The 16,365-nt window shown below is 41.6% G+C and overlaps 1 protein-coding gene and 1 long non-coding RNA gene across 3 annotated transcripts in view; one reads left to right on the top strand and one right to left on the bottom strand.

The window, feature by feature from the left end:
* Positions 1-4,302, bottom strand: part of LOC103747601 — a 39,350-nt gene extending 35,048 nt beyond the window's left edge. The window contains exon 1 of the long non-coding RNA XR_607850.2: positions 4,183-4,302. This is a non-coding gene — a long non-coding RNA (uncharacterized LOC103747601). The remainder of the gene's footprint in view (positions 1-4,182) is intronic.
* Positions 1-16,365, top strand: part of Lpin1 (lipin 1) — a 176,299-nt gene that overhangs the window by 69,251 nt on the left and 90,683 nt on the right. The gene's annotated exons all lie outside the window — the stretch shown is intronic.

Genomic DNA, 16,365 nt, shown 5'->3' with positions numbered 1-16,365 from the left:
ATATCATGTTAGGTGAAATTATGACCTCAACATTGTTTTCATTTGAAAAATTTTTCATTTGAAAAATTTTAAGCATGACATAGACAGATGCTATTGGGTGTCAAGTTGACAAGGGGTAGACTTATGATAGCTAATCCTGTGTGTCAACTTGGCTGGATCTGGGATTAACTGAAATGAGAGCAATCTTCTTGATTGGATCATCTAAAGCTGGAAGACACACCCTAAATGTGGGTGTTACCTTCTGATGGCAGCCTGTATAAAAGGCCAAGGCAGAGGAGAACACCAGGCTTCTTGCTGCTTGCCTTCTCTCTTGCTGGTGAGTTCGTCTTGCTGCTGTAGACTGAAGACTAGCTGATCTTTTGGAATTCGTCAGACCTTCAGCACCAGATCGGGACTACTGAGACATCCAGCCTCGTGGACTGAGCGACTACGGTCTCTTAGCCTCTCCAGTGTGGTGCAGCCATCGTTGGACTACTCAGACTCTATCCTGTGAGCTAAGCTGATAAATCTCTATACATTTATATATTCATTCTACTGGTTCTGTTTCTTTGGAGAACCTGACTAATACAATAGCCTTTCCTTCCCCACATTGATTTTGGTCACTGTTTTGTCACTGCAACAGAAAAGCAACTAGAACATCAGGTCTCCAGTTCTGCTGATTCGCACTCTAGCAGACCCCGGGAAGATCTGAGGGTTTTTGTTTCTGTTTCTTTGTTGTTATTTTTCACTGGATCTGACTTTTTGGGAGAAAACAAAATAATGGAAAGCAAAATTGGCTGAGGCCCAGGACAGGTTCAGTGTGGGGATCTGGCAGCCACTTTTTCTGTGGGTCTTGGGTAGCCCATAAGTAGAGCCTGAGGTCTGGCCTGTGGGCAAATGTGAACTGCAGAGCCTTTAGAGTAAGTTCTCTTACCCCATCTTGCCTCATGGGGTGAAAGCTGTGGCCACCTCTTCCTCTACAAGCACTCAGAGTAGGACTCCCTAGGGTCAGATCACCCTTAAAGGCAATGTGAGGGAAGGACAGCAGATCAGACCACAGAGGCCCAGCAAGCTAAAATTGATCACAGCAGCACCATGGCAGACTTCTGACACTTGTACAGCTGCACTCTCACCCTTTAAAGAATTCCATTCTATTTTATGTTTCACCTTCATGATCATTTAAAAATCTGCTATTTGTAGTCAAGTGGGCAATAACTCAGTGATTGTATTCTATAATTCTTTACCACCTTCCTGCTTTAATTGCCAGAAGGCAACCTCAGGTGTCATCCTCAGGAAAGCCATCCACCTCCTTTGAGACTTGGTCTCTCATTGGCTTGGTGTCACAAATTTGGCTGGAATGGTTGGCTAGTGAGTCCCAGTCTGCCTTCTATATCCACTTCCCCAATTCTGAGATTATAAACCTGTGCCACTCTGCATATCTTTTGCGTGTGTTTGTGGAGAGGGGTTCTGGGGTTGGTTCTTAGGTCCTCATGCTTGTGAGGTAAGCGCTTTATTGAGTGAATCATTTCCCTAGCCCCCTCTGCTTTAGGCATTTCTAAGACTTCACATGGAGCTTTAATTTCCTGGAATCAACCCCTTTTCTATCAAGCATTCATTATAGGAATCTCAATATGAACTTTAGTGGACAACACCAAGTGGCCATGGTCTGTAAAACTAAAAATTAAAGTAAATTTAAAAAGGAAACAGTCATTTTCCCTCCCCAACATTTTCTATTTGAGAAGTCCAACTACTTTCTAGATTAAGAGTTTTTTCTCCTAGCCTGTGATTTCAGAAGCCAGTGAGAATTCTGACCATGGAAGGATCTAGACCTATTTGCCTCTAGCATTGCCCAGGTTCTGTGGTGAATCCCAAACTGGTCTCTAAGAACTTGTTTAGTTGTTGTCCATATCTCTCTTCTGAAAGCCACCAGATGCTGATGTCACAGCCCCAGCAATGACATCATAATCCTGCCACTCACCAGTGAGCTTTGCCTGCAGTCTTAGCTAAGCGTGCTCATGAAAGGAAGGTAGAGGGGAGCTGGGAAGGGAGGATGGGGAGCAAAGAACATAAAGAGCAAGAGCTGGGGAGCCAGCCATGCCTATCCTAACCAGAACCACAGAGGGGTGACCTAGCTGGCTAATATCTTCAGGGCAGCAAGAGAAAGGACAATCCACTGGGATACTAAGGAGCTCACAAGCACAGACCTTCCTGTGAAGTTGATGGAAGACAAATGGGGTCCTCAGAACATGTCCTCCAAGAGTGGGAAAACGGGCTTCCTTCATGCAACTAAGGTACACGGTGCCAGGGAGGGCAGAGGATAATGAGGCTTTGATGGCTCTTTTATTCCCGTGTGTGTGTGTTATATGTGTGTGATGTATATGCACTTGAGTGCTCTGTGCCAGAACAGAGCCCAGAGGAGGCTGTCAGTTGTCCTGCCCTATCACTCTCTGTCTTACTCCCTCAAGACAGTCTCTCACTGAACCTAGTGCTAGATTGGCAGCCAGCACGGTCCAGCAATCCTCCCGTCTCCATCTACTTCCCGCCACCCCCAGCTTTGGGATTACAGGTGTTCACTTGGACATGACTAGCTTTTTACATGGGTACTGGGGACTCAAACGCAGTCTTACCCACTGAGCCCAGACTCTCAATAGTTCTTTAGATGTCAAAGTTTCTCCCACTATCTTCTTAAGCATACACTGGAGGACAACTGGTGAAGGAATTTGGGGGAATCTGGGCCCTGTATCAAAGCTTTTGGAGTCCACACTCTGTTAATCGGTTTCCACTGAGTTTTAGATAGGTTTCCCTGTCTTCTCCTCTCTTTTTCTTCTTTTTATTTTTTTAATATGGTGTTGAGGATGCAGCCTCGATGCCTTCTCAAGGAATTCCTTTAGGAACAATAAACTCTGATCCATGTTTAGAAAATTCTGACTCATATAGTATGTCCCTCAAATATTTTACTGCATTAACATGGGGAAGGCAGAGGCAATATCATTAAGATGTGGGGAGCAGCCAGTGACGGTGAATGTGTCTCTATGGAATTCTCTAAGTTGGAGCCTAACAGCAACCTCCAGAGACTAATACCTGTAAGAAGGATAAGGCAGTCATGACAGGAACATTGATTCCCAAACTAAGACCCAAGGAGAGCCCTTGACAGCTGTGGGACACAAAATCCATCCTTAGCACCTCCCTCTTCCCAGCTCTCTTCTCTTTCCCTTCCCATAGTTGGGGTTGGGGAGGGTGGCCTGCAGCAAGAGTTGGTAGGAAGTACAGTTTTTCTGGGGCTTGAAGTAGCAAGTAGGCTTCTGTGGTCTCTCTTCTGCATCAGAAAAGGGTGGCTGTGAGAAGCTTCTCCAAACAGCTCACCCATGTGATTGATCTGCTACCACACCCTATACCAGGCCCTGGCAGGGATACAGTCACTTTTTTACTAAACCCAAGAAGGACACGTAGGGGAAGAACTAAGGGCTTTCAGATCACAGTGGTTGTCAGGACTCTCCATACAGTATCCCAGCCTGAAACTGTAAGGTGAGGGTGGAGTTACCATGTGAGCTGCGCATCCTTTCTGACAAACACTGTCACACTTGGAAACACCTAGACCTGCATCAGCTCTCCACAGCATCAGTGCATCAGCGCACCAGGATAGGGTTACAGGACCCAGGTTCTTCAGATGACCAGACCCTAAGCGGGGACTCTGAGCAGAGCAGGAAGACACCCAGTCCCCTGCCTGCTGCCCTTAAATCTGAGGCATTCTGACTACCGTCTTAGTTGTTACATGAGTCACACAAGCCCCACTTTCCTACCCAGAGGAAGAGCGTCCCCTGTCACATAGTCTAAATCATATATACCCTGTTCTCCTTGCCTTGCTCATATATAGCACAGGGCACATATTACCTAAGCCTGCTTCCTTGCTGTAAGATCTCCCCTTCTCTCAGAAACTGGAAGGACTAAAGCTCTCCCTCAGAGCCCTGGCCATACTGCTTGCTGTGTTGTTTAATCTCTTACCTGAAGGACGATTGAGCTCAGTGCTCTCTTCTACCCTCTCTCTCCCCCAAACCTAACAGTGCAAGGCTGTGAGTGACCAGGCAGACCCTTTTAGAAGTCCCTTCCATTGTTTCTGCTACCCAGCTTTACTGCCATTTCTCCTGGCCTGTCATACACTGTTAGAGAAGTTTTCATAAATCAGAAACAGAACTTTCCTCATACCTTGCTTCCTGGTTGTAGGCTTGAAGGTTGTCTTGTTTTCAGAGTACAACATGACGCTTCAGTCTGCTCTTTGAAGCCATCTTGTGTTGGTCTCAGCCTGTGTTCCCATAGTAACCATTTAACAAACACAGCAGGCTGTTCACAGCAGGCACAGTGACTCCTGAACGTACGATCTTTCCACAGGCAAAGGTTCCATGACCTTGCTACTCCGCCTTTGCCGTCGCTGTCCCTGCTCATCGCTGCTGTCCATCTTCTGATGCTCCTTTGGGTCTGGATCAGCCCCCATTTGCAGGCTCAGATCCTGACTGTCTCATGCACCCCTGATTCTCCTAAGCTCCTTTGCATGTGTCTGTGCTGACTATTTGATATTAACATGCCCAGGCTGTTTCCTCATAAACTGTAGGATTTATTTAATATTCAGGAGGAATACTGTGTATTGACTGACACAATCTAGAATGGCCTGAGAAGGGAGTTTCAGCAAGGGATTATCTAGCTCAGGCTGGCCCGAGGGCATGTCTATGGGGATATTTTCTGATTACATTATTTGATTTGGGAAGACCCAGCCTGAAAGTGGGAGGTACAGTTCCCTGGGTTTGGTCCTTGGACTGTAGGAGAGCAGAGAAAGTGAGCTGAGCACCAAGCATGCATACATCGATTTCTCTCTGCTCTTGATTACGGCTGTGAGGTGATGAACTGTATTAAGTTCCTGCCACCTGACTTCCCCACAATGACGGACTACAACCTAGAATTATGAGCTAAAATAAGTCCTAAGTTGTTTTTTTTCAGGGTATTTTATCACAACAACAGAAATGGAAGCAGGACACCAACTAATGTGCTTTTTCTGTGCTAAGAGCTAGTCAGAACCCTCTGGGCGTTTGGTTCTTGTGCCTCCTGGGTCCCTTCAGTCTGTGACAGCATCTTGTGTTCTCCTCACCCTACATGGCCTTGATGCTTTCAAAAAGTGGTCACCACTGACTTTGCTAGAAGGTGCCTCATTTGGGCTTTGCCTGTTCTATCACAGTGACAGTTGCTGTGTATCATTGGGAAGAAAAGCACTGAGGCCATGTGCCTTTGCACAGGTGACATCAGCATGCCTTTGCTGGGGATGCTATCCCTGATGACTGGGTCAAGTGGGTCTGCAACAATTGTCCAGTGTGATTTCCCTCTGTCACAGGATTACTAAATATCAGCTCTGTCGCATCCCACCTCGCCTGCTCTCTTATCCTCTAACCTTAGCTGCTGGCGGTTATGTGCTTGTAGCAGTTATCGCTGTGGGTTTCAGTTTGCCTCATTTTATTTATTTTAGTGTCCGTGTGTGTGTGTGTGTGTGTGTGTTGGCATGTGTGTGGCATAGCACGTATGGAGGTAAGAGGACAACTTTTGGAAGTTGGTTCTCTCCTTCCACCATGTGGGTCCCTGGGATTGAATTCAGGTCACCAGGCTTAGAAGCAATCACCTGTACCCAACTCCAGTTTTTATTATTTATGGTATATTATTTATATCTTATATGTTTTAGTGAATGCTCAGATACATGTAGTTTATATCCTTCAAAATAATGTACCTTGAGATATTATTGTAGAATCTAATGGAGAACTTAATACTTACGATAAAGACCTAACCACAAGGTATTTTTAACCCTTCTCTACCATCCGCTGTCCTCTTTCTCACACATGTGCTGTTGATATACAAAACATTATTACTTTTGCTGTACACCAGGGTTGGTAAGCTATAGTTCATGGGCCCGATCTGGTCTGCCATGTCTTTTGTCAGTTAAATTTTATCAGAGCAAAGTTAGGCCTATGTGTTCACTTTGTCTAAGTCTGCTGTGGTACAATGGCAGAGCTGAGGAGCTATAACATAACAAGGACTGTGTGAGTCTACAATATATGCTGTCTGGCAGTCTTTATGGTTTCTGATTAGGAGTCTGCTGCAATTCTTACCCTTTCCTCTAGGTAATTTGTCTTTTATCTGGCTGCCTTTGAGATTTTTCTCTTTGATTTCATTTTCCATAGTTGGAATGTGGTATGCCCCTGTCTCTTGATATTTATCTGGTTTGGATGTTTGGTGTTCTCTGAACTACTTGGACCTATATTTTTGTGTCAGTCAATATTGGAAAATTGTAGGCCTCGACTTATTTGACATTGTCCCGTGCCTCTTAGAGGCTTTGTTCTCCTTTCTCTGTGTGTTTCAATTTTGGCTGTTCTCCCTTGCTCTGCTGTTCTCTGCATTGTGTCTTGGAGAGGGTCTGGTCTTTCACGCTCTGCAGTTCTTGTCTTGTTTGTGTTCTTGCTAGCCTGAAGATGTTGGAGTAGAAACTCTCTGTTGTCTGCAGGCTGGGGAGGTAGCTCAGTGGGTAAAAGTGCTTTCTGCAAAAGCTTGAAAGCATGAGTTTGAGTTCCCAAAACCCACATAAAAGCTGGACACCTAAAGTAACATCTGTAATCTTGAGGTTCCTGCAGGAGATGGAGAAGAACAAAGAGACCCTGTCTCAAGGTAGAATTTGAGGACCAATTCCCAAGGTTTCCTCTTACCTCCCCCACATACACTGTGTCATGTGTGTACCTGCAGTCATACAAATGTGTGAATACACTGTAGCTAAAATTCCTTCTGGAGGGTTGTAAACAACATCCACCCCCTCTTCCCTTGGTCCCAATGAATGATTTCACCAAATTGCAGTCTGGGAAACCAGTGAGTCTATTGGGTTTACTTACATAGCAATGGGTGAGGGTTATTTACAAGAATATGGGTACTCCCCACCTCCCTTCCAGACTGCACTAGAAAATCTTCATCCAGGCATGGATGGGTGGCTTCCCCACAGTCACATAAAATGGTAAGAGAGAGCTCTCCCTCGTCAGTCTATATACCCTTAGCCCTGCCCCCAAACCATGTGCAACTAGGGTGGACTACTTAGTTGGGTGGTGTGGCTGTTTCTGCCTGCTCCTCCTTCCTTGTGGAGTGTAACAGTCAACAAGGTTAGCTGTGATAAGCCTAAGTGAGTGGGTGCAGCCAGGCTTGGGAAGATGGCATCTGTCCATCATCTATAGAGAACAGTCCTATGCAACACATATACACTCACTGCCCCCCCCCTCCCCCGCCCCATGCACACATGGGCTTGGGAGATGGCTCAGTGGATAATATGCCTGACCCACAGCTGTGAGGACAAGAGATCAGATCCCCAGAACCTATGTAAAAGTGAAGCAGGGGTGACAGCAGCCTGTTACCCCAGCACTTAGGAGGCACAGACAGAGTGGGTGCTTAGGGCAAGATGGTTAACTAGCTAGCTATCCAGAATTGGCAAGCTTGAGATTCAGTAATTCACAAGCAGCACATTGTACAGCCACCAACTGCTCTTAGTGTAGGTTCAGTTGAGGTGCCATGAATGAAGAAACAATTGATCTTACCAAGGCTGACAAAAGAAACAGCACTCACCTCAAAGGAATGAAAGAGATGGATTTATACTGGAACCAAATACAAGTGACCATGGCCCAAGAACACAGATTTATGTTTCCCCCAAATATTATGTTCCAAAGTGGTAGCAATTACATGAACCTTTCTTTTCTTTTTTAAATAAATAATTTATTGAGAATTTCATACATGTATATAATGTGTTTTGATCAAATCCATGCCCACTCCCTCCCCTCTAACTCCTCCCATATCTCCCCATCACTTTTTTCTGATAACTTCATGAACGCTTTCTTCTTCTTTAATTATTTTAATGGGGTTTTTTGCTACTCTAATATTCCCCCTTCTGAAGAGGTAACCCTAAAGTCTTTTAAGGATTAGATAAAAGCTCCCAAATATTTTCAACATTTTTGGCCTTTGGAACAGAGTAGGTTGCTAAGAGGCCCAAGGACATTGTGAGTTTTAGCCAAGAAACTGGCTACTTTTCTTTGGGGTCTTTTTACCCTAACTGCCTAGCCAATTCCTATCTCCTTTCTTATCACACCATCCTCTGAAGAGTTACCCAAATTACCAATAGGGAATCGGGACGCAGACTGCTCTGGCTTCTTCCATGCTGAACAGAGACGCAGGGTGAGGCAACTGGAGTACCCCTTCAGTAGGTCTATCTAAAAGACCCCTGTAACTCTTATCTCAAGGAGGAAAAGAAAGTCTTTGAATTGTGAATAGGAGATGTGAAGAAGTAAAGGCAAGAGTAACTAGCATTACAAGTTCTAGACAGGGAACCAGAAAACAGAACAGGGTAATTTTCAAATGTTCATATGAGAGTACATGGGAATTTCTTGACAAGGGCTTCCGCTTCCAAAAGCATCCCTCTATTGGGTTCCTCCTCATTTTTCTTTTGTCTTCCAAGGCTGGACTCTACAGTGACGTATTCAGGATTTGCTTTCAGGTATTTTGATAGCTGTTGGAGTGGTTAGAATCAGTGTCAGTTCCCTCTCAAAGGCTTCTAGATAGGGGGAAAAAACAAATTTGTCCATCATTTTAGAGCAATAGCTGGTTGTCTCCCTTAGCTACAGATGGGTACTACAGTATTGGAGACCAAGATTTGAAGTCTTACATTTGAGCAGCACTTTCTAGTTAGGAACAAAATCATCAATGAGAAAAAATTGTCAAAATAACTATTTATATACACTTAAGTCTAATGTTTGGGAAGTCCTATTTATATACACTTAAGTCTAATGTCTGGGAAGTGTAATCCCTTGAACTCTTAAAGAAATATACTGATGACTTTACTCTTCGGTTATACTTTGGGTATTTAAGACCATACAGTTGGCCCAAATAAATCAATTTATTAATCCCTTGAACTCTTAAAGAAATATACTGATGACTTTATTCTTCGGTTATACTTTGGGTATTTAAGACCATACAGTTGGCCCAAATAAATCAATTTATTTTTACACTTAAGGTCATTTGAAGATCTGTCCCTCAGGGGTTACATGGGCATGGGAGGAGCTCCTGGCTCCTTTCTTTTATCAGTTCCATCTATGTGAAGATAAGTCAAAGGCTTCACTTGGAAGCATGAATGAGATGTTTCCTCTGAGTTGGCCCTCTTCTTTGTAGACTGGACACTGGTTCAAGTCCACCTCATAGGGTCTCCATGGCCTCCCTGAACAAGAGGACAGGTGATTCACCAGTTACAGGACATTTTGAGAACTCTTCCATAGTCTCCTGGAACTTAGTCGACCTTGTAGGGCAAGGGGAAAAAACTGTCCTTTAAGTCCCTCTGACCATATTAGTGTAGGCCTCAAACTATGGCTGTTAAACATCCAATAAGGTTAGTTCCACCAGTCTGGTACTTTTAATTATCATGTGCTATGAAGATAAGGCTTGGGTAAAAAACAAAATATTCTCAGATAAACTTTGACTAGATACATATTTCGTTTCTTAAACTAGTTAACTAAACTATGACCATAGACATTTTAAGATTATGTGTATATTATTTTTGTCTCATCTTTTATATATCATAACAAACCTAAACAGACCTTCATCACTTGCTTAGGTTTTCTCATTTTTTCTATTTTAGAAAATATCTCCATCCCCATACCCTTTTAACATCTTTTACATTCTCATTTTCTTTCTTTTTGTTTTTTTTATAATTATGAGACATAATAGCATTAAAAAATAAATTTTCCATCTGTTGTGAGACTTCTTTTCCTGGGGATGCTAAGCAATGCTTATTCCCTTTCAAGATTCTAGTGTCAAGCCAATGTTTGATTAACATTTTACTGGGGAACCAATGAATTTATTTGGGAATGGCTAAAGTATACAATCTGGGGAAAGCTAGGAAGAGAAGGCATGACCCATGCTGGGTAATGGCTTTCCAGTGTACATACCCTCAGGTCACACATATACCTCAGCAAACCTCCAGTTATCTTGGTAAGTAAGCTGAATAAATTCATTGGTTCCCCAGTAAAACTTTAATCATACATGAACCTTTTATAGTAACAGAACAAAGAAAGTCACAAATCAACATACTTTCAAATATGTTAGTGGGTACATTCAGTAGATGGGTCATAGCAAAGTGGGGAGAATTCTACTACAGGCCTCTGCTACTATCTGATGACATTCTTAGCCTTTTGGTTGGTGGGAGCTGGGTACTGTTAGGTTAATACATTCCTAAAGGTTTTTTTTATATGTTAGTCACAAGATGTCAAGTCAGAAACAGAGGTGGGCAAGAAGTGGCTATTTAGGGGCTAAATATTGTCCAAGATAAAGTGTAAATAGGCTCTGGATCTGCAACATTCCAACTCTCAGCAGTCATTGAAGTGCTAATCTGTTGATCAGCCTTGTAGGAAGTTCGGTCAAAGATGCAGGGTTTTTGTGGGAACATTCTTTAAGAGTTCCCCCTGTTGGCCAAGCAGGGGCCACATATAATGTCCGTTGTAGCTAGGAAGGCTCATTCCTAGGATCTGATGTACATGAGGCTTGGTTGTAGGCAGGACAACAAGCCAGGAGAGAGGAATAAGTGGTAAAACTATTAAAGAAGAAACTCCCAGAGCATATCAAAACTATTAGCCATCATGATCTGGATCTGACTTTTTCCTTTCTTACATCCTTTGTGTCTGGCGTAACAGTTACATGTGACCTATTACTACTATACTTAAAATGAATATAGTCAAGAACATAGTCTGGTCAAAATGAAGTGAAAGTAAAAGATGAGGGAAATAGGTATCTTAACCAACCCAAAATTCTCTGTATGTGTCATCATACACCTTAACTAGACTGATTATATATCTTCTCCCCATTTCTACAGTCATTTGTACAATGGAGCCTTTTATTTGGTGTTTGGAGCACTTGAAATTGTTCATTAGCCATGTGGCCATTTTGATTCCATAGCTAGAACTTAAAGTGGGGTGGCTAGCTCTAACTCTAGAAGAGATTGGTTTTCAAATATCTAAATTAATATAACCCTTACTTGTGGGTAATAACTTGACCTGTCACTATTATCTTGGTATTGCTCCAAATTTCAGTTTGGGGAAGGAAAAGTACAGTCACATTACAGAAGAAATCAGATAATAATACAGGATCATTTTGAATTCCTTCTCAACAGAATAAACCTTTTCCCATGTACCAAATATTATTTGTGATGGGTAGAAACAAGAGGTCAGACCTGTGAGAAGTCAAGATTCTACACATTCTGTGGGCATAGCCAAATCTTTGCATTTCACAATCAGTGAGGAAAATGGGACTCCAATAGGAGTCATTTTGTAATATTGCCCATCTTCTTCCCATTGGCAGAAGAAGAGAATTGCTAAGTATTTTCCTAATCCCAGTTAACTGTACTACAGAATACTTTAAAGATTCATTTACTTGGGGAACATTTTGTAATGTTGCCCATCTTCTTCCCATTGGCAGAAGAAGAGAATTGCTAAGTATTTTCCTAATCCCAGTTAACTGTACTACAGAATACTTTAAAGATTCATTTACTTGGGGAACATGGGCTCTTAAAGTACAGTGTCTTAATTCAGCCCTAGCCTCTGCACTCTAAGTGTTGGCCATTGCCTGATAGCTACTCAGATTCCATCTGTATTAGCATTGTCAGCAATCCTTGTTGAGTCAAAGTACAGGCTGTTTCCCAGTTCTGAGTTTGGGAGTAATCCTGGATAACCCTGGTTTTTATTTGTAGCCTGAGCTGGCCTGGAACTCACAGAGATCCTCCTGCCTCTGCTTCCCAAGCCCTGGGATTATAGTCATGTGCCACCATGCCCAGCTAACCCTGGTGTTTGTAATCCATTCATGTAACACATTGTTTTCCTTTAAAAGAGTTTCTCAACCTTTCCCCTCTCCTTGAAATAACATTCTCTATGTCCTATTTTTGAAAGTGAATTCTTTTCTAAGGATGTCTTTCTTCATTTGCAGTGAATTCAGCTTGTCTTAGAATTCCTAGTCCAGCACCTATACTCCCAGTAAGGTCTTTTTTGGCTCTGGTATTTGGCCGGTTTTGATTAATCCACCATGTATGTATGCTGTGGCCATTGACGACTGATAGCTTTTATACAATTTGAATAAAAAGAGTCAACCCAAAATCTTTCAGTATCCCATATAAGAGTCAAAAAAATAGAAGTTACTCCAAGGTAGGCAGAGTTCTGAGTGTGCCATAGACCCTCCCAGAGGCTTCCACTCCTGATAGTAATAGTCATATCATATGAAATTTGGGTCTATCAAGTTACTCCAATGAATTGGAGTTTGTGTGATTGGTGGGTATTTTTAGGTCCCAAACTGTGTGGTATCCAGCCACAGAGCAAATGATCATTAGGGAAGGTTATACTGTGACAGAAGACAGAAGCAGCTGCATTAGCTTGACCATTATATCCAGGAATCTGTCATAACTCATCAGCTCCAATATCAATGGCAACACAGTAATCTATTGTCAGGACCCAGTTAAAATTCTTCCTTTTTCCTTAGTGGGAAAATTTTCTATTGCTTTGGATATAGGGGTTGTGGCTCTAAAATAGAGATACACCCAACAGGGAATTCCCTTAGGCAGATTAGAATTAGGATTCTGCCAGTCCAAAACCTGAAATTATTCTTTATCCAAATTATACTGAATAATAAGGGAGTTCTGTCCTGGAAGTACTGAAAATGTTTAATCTTTCCAAGAATAAAGACTTGGTTTAAATAGAGTGGGAAGTATGGGTAAGCAAGCAAGCACAGCAAAAACATGGTTAATAGAAGGATATAGCATTGTAAAAGTCAGTATTAAATTAATCACCTAAGGAAGCATACTAAAGTAATTTTCAAGTCTTAGAAAATTTCTAATATATGTATTTGTGTGTGTGTGAGAGACAGAGACAGAGAGAGACAGAGACAGAGAGAGAGAGAGAGAGAGAGAGAGTTTTAGTTCATTTATGACAGTCAAGGGTATCATCCAACCTTTCTGAAGTCAATGTAGCTCCAGAGTATTTGGTGCACATTTGAGGTAGGAAACATGAATCAGAGAGTTCACCCCCTGAAGTTTTGCAGCATAAGAGGTAGCTAAAAGTACCTGATAAGGGCCTTTCCAATGAGACTGGAGGGAGTCCTTGATGTGATGTTTTTTCCAGTAGGTGAAATCTCCTGGTTTTAGTTCATTCAGTTCTTTGTCTCCCAGGAGTTCACTGTGGAAAGATGCTGTCTCCCAGGAGTTCACTGTGGAAAGATGCTGCCACCAATTTTTAATTTTTAATTATTATTTCCCTAAGTCCCTTACAATAGTGTATAATATCTCCCTTTAACAGAGATGGCACATCTGATCCTTCATCCATTCTCATAAGGCATCCAGTGACTACTTCAAAAGGAGTTAAGTAATGCTTTCCAAAAGGGATAGACCTAAGATTTAGGAGAACTAATGGAAGTGCTTTTGGCCAAGGAAGGCCAAAGCGTCAGTTAACTTTGCCAATTGGGTTTTATAGTGCCATTTGCTCACTCAATCTGGAGGCTTGGGGATGGTAAATACAGTGAAAATGTTGCATAATAGACCAAATTTTGCAGATAGATTTAAATACTTGTCCAGTGAAATGAGGAAGGGATGCCCTGTAGATTTAAATACTTGTCCAGTGAAATGAGGAAGGGATGCCCTGTTGAAGTCTTTCTAATAGAAATTTTCCTACTGCTTTCTGGCAAGGGAAAGCTTCAACCCAATGGGAAAACATGTAAATTAGTTCCAAGTACCTTATTCTGTTGGAGGCATTTGGATAAAATCTAACTGCCAGGTTTCAAATATCCCATTCATTAGAGGGAAATGTCCTTGTGTCCCAGAGTTGTGTTTGGGGCTAGCTTGTTGCTGTAATGGTGTCTAGGGAAATGTCCTTGTGTCCCAGAGTTGTGTTTGGGACTAGCTTGTTGCTGTAATGGTGTCTTTAAGACAGGCATCATATGAGAGAGAACACAAGAGAAGGTCATCCACATACTAAATGAAAGCAGATTCACACAAAAATTGTACATCTTGTAAATCAGATCTAAGAATTTGAGAAAAATATATGGGACTTTCAGTGTATCCCAGAGGCATCGTAGTCCCATGTGTTCCTCCCATGTGAAGGCAAACAAAATTTGGCCGCTTGCTGCAACAGGGATGCTAAAAAAAAAGAAAAAGAAAAAAGCACTACTAAGATCTATGACTGAAAACCAGGCTGTATTTAGTGGAATGTTAGATAACAAGATATGGGAATTAGGTACTGCTGGATGGCTAGGGATTACTGTCTTATGGCTTGGATGAATTCCATCCTCTTGCATTTGGCTTTTTTATAGGTAGTACTGGAGTATTGCAAGGGCTGATACAAGGGATTTTAAGCCCTTTTGCTCTATGCTCTTCAATGATGGGTTAGATTCTCATAAGGGCTTCTTGTCTCAAAGGGTATTGCTTTACATTTGGCAAGGTTTGCTTTTATCTACTGTTATCTCAGTATCAGAGCAGCAAATTTATTTATCCTATGTCTGCTGAGGATTTTGCCCACCATTCCTCTGGTACTTGAGTTATCAATTAACCCCTGTGGGATCTTCTCTGACTCCTTTTATACATGGCATAGAGATTTTCATTGTCCCCTAAGTTTAGGATCATCTCTTCCTTTTGGGAGAAGGAGATATGAACATTTTGTATTTCTAGAAAGTCATGTCCTAAGAAATGGATGGGAGCACAATTCACCAGTAGAAAAGTATGATACCTCAAGATTTCTCCTCATTGAACTTTTATAGGGTTTGTCTTTTAAAGGCAGTTATGGGCAAGTTAGAAATTCCCGCCATTTGAATTTTATTTTTACTCCGTAGGAGAGACTTGTTAAACATGGTGGGATTTAAAACAGATAAAGTAGCCCTAGGAGCTACCAGGGCCTTTATTTGTTTCCTCTTCATTAATACTTATCTTTATTTTTCCTAAGATGTGTTAGCAAGGAGAAAAGGAAAAATTCTGTATTTCCTCAGAGAAGCCTTATTCTAGCTTGGTTTTTCCTTCAAGGTTTTCCTCTGAGGCCTGCTGTTCTTTTCTGGAGAGTACCCATTTCAGTTTCTTACAACCCCTTTTGAAATGGCTAGGCCTTTGGAAATAGTTGCAAATTACCTTGTCTTTTTCAAGACAGAAGGAATTTGCAGGTATCTTTGCCTGGGAGTTTAACTGTTTTAATTGTAATTTCATAATTGTGGTAGTGATGTCTTTTTTAAAAAATAAAAGTTCTGGAAAGTTGGTCTCTAGGGTAACAAGGGCACAGTGGGAAGCAAGGCCCAGGTTGTATTACTGCGGCTGACTAAAGCGACCTACTCTTCTTCTAGCCATTCCATCAATGCTGAATTCAATAAAGCATTACTCTTTTTTTTTTAATTTTTAAAAATGATTTATTTAATAACAACATATACTTAGAAGAAGCATATCATTACAACACAATTGACATATTCAATAACGTTTTCCTGAGGTAGGATGCATCTCTTTCAAATTTGGCTGTAAATTTTTAGGTTTACAGTTGAATTATTACAGTTATACAATATTGTACTCAGTATAAACCCTATAAGACATAAATTAAATGATGTTTTAACCTTTAAAAAGATCTCCATTTCATTATTAAAATGCACAGTTTCATATAGAAAAATTCTTTTTCAATGCAATTGACATTGGATGTTTGCACATTAGTTTCTAATCTACAAGTTATTTTTATATCCAGTGTAGGAGTCTCCAACCCAGCACTGTGATCTCCTAGCACCCTTTTCCTTCACAGTACCTACCACTGCATCACATGCCATTGGGGCATTTTCATAGCACCTCTCACTGAGGTCAGCTTGTGGCTGAAGCAAAGCAGGGGCCCAGGATGATCGTCATTCTAAGGAATCAAGGGAATCACATCATGATTATATGATTTTTTGGGGGGGCATCCCTTTTTAAAGAACTTTGACCATTACCTGTAGCTTTAGAGGCATAATGTTAAAAGAAAGTAAGCATATTGAAAATTATTTTTTCCCTATAACTTTTATAAACTTAAAATTCCTTATTTGTAAAGTTGAAACACTACCTTTTAACCATCTGAATGTACTTGTGGAAGACCTAAGAGACAAAGCAGAGGAAAAGAGGGGGAAGCCCATGCTTATTCAGCATCTGCTCAGTCTGAAGCAAATTCCACCGATGATGTTAGTGCTCATCTTGAGAGGATGGCATTAGGGTTAATAGTTTATGCATGAAGAACTCGAGACACATGAGGATAGTGCTCTGGTGGCACCCAGATATACCAAACAACGTATTCCAATAGCATGTAATGTTTTTGC

Source organism: Nannospalax galili, unplaced genomic scaffold (genome assembly GCF_000622305.1).
Source record: "Nannospalax galili isolate Female #2095 unplaced genomic scaffold, S.galili_v1.0 scaffold100, whole genome shotgun sequence".
Classification (NCBI taxonomy): Eukaryota; Metazoa; Chordata; class Mammalia; order Rodentia; family Spalacidae; genus Nannospalax; species Nannospalax galili.
Note: the sequence above shows the minus strand (reverse complement) of the source record. Positions and strands in the feature narration are given on the sequence as shown.